We start from the raw sequence: 828 nt of genomic DNA on the forward strand, positions 1-828 counted from the left end.
GATGTGCTCTTCCACATATATCACACGCTGCATGAGGCTCACTTTGTATTGTAGCTAAGGTCAGCTTCCGTATATCTTTTAGCCATAGCATAAAGTTATACCTGCAGAGATGTGTTAGCATCAACTTTGTGAACACCTGTCGATCTTCTTCTTTTAGCACTCTTAGAAGGCTATTGATTTGCATCTTCAGACAACTCATCAAGAGTTGTGACTATCTCCTATGGAGTCTTATTCATCAAAGGGCCTCCAACTGCATTGCTCAATGTTCTACGTGAGGCCGGTGCCAATCTATCCCAAAAGTCCTAGAGGTGCATCCATAGTTAAATTCTCTACTATGTTGACACTTTCTGACTATTTCCTTAAACCTCTCCCAAGCTTCAAACACGGTCTCAGTATCTTTCTGTCAGAAGTTATGGATATCACTTCTAAACTTGCACATCTTAGCTGATGAGAAATAGTTATCAAGAAATTTTCTAGTCATCTCATCCCATGTTCGAATCGATCCATTAGGTAAGCTTCAAAGCCAATGCTTTGCATCATATTTGAGTGTGAAGGGGAATACCCTTAAGTAAACTGCATCTTGTGACACACCATTATATTGAAAGGTGTTCATAATCTCCTCGAAGTCAATTAGATGGTTGTTTGGATCTTCGTTCATCTTCCCTCTTATGGCACAACAGTTTTGAAGGGTTTGGAGCAACCCTTGCTTCAGCTCGAAATTATTAGCTGCGATTAGAGGTGGTCGAACACTGGATAATCCTTGATTGTAGACCGGTCTAGCATAATTGCCAAGTGGTCTCCCAGACAAGGGTTGATGTTGATTAAGTC

The 828-nt window shown here is 40.8% G+C and overlaps 1 pseudogene; it reads left to right on the forward strand.

Annotated features, from left to right (window-relative positions):
- Positions 1-334: 334 nt before the first annotated feature.
- LOC142169272 (small nucleolar RNA R71) lies at positions 335-433 on the forward strand (annotated as a pseudogene).
- The last annotated feature ends 395 nt before the right edge of the window (positions 434-828 follow it).

This window comes from Nicotiana tabacum, chromosome 14, assembly GCF_000715075.1.
Source record: "Nicotiana tabacum cultivar K326 chromosome 14, ASM71507v2, whole genome shotgun sequence".
NCBI classification, from domain to species: domain Eukaryota; kingdom Viridiplantae; phylum Streptophyta; class Magnoliopsida; order Solanales; family Solanaceae; genus Nicotiana; species Nicotiana tabacum.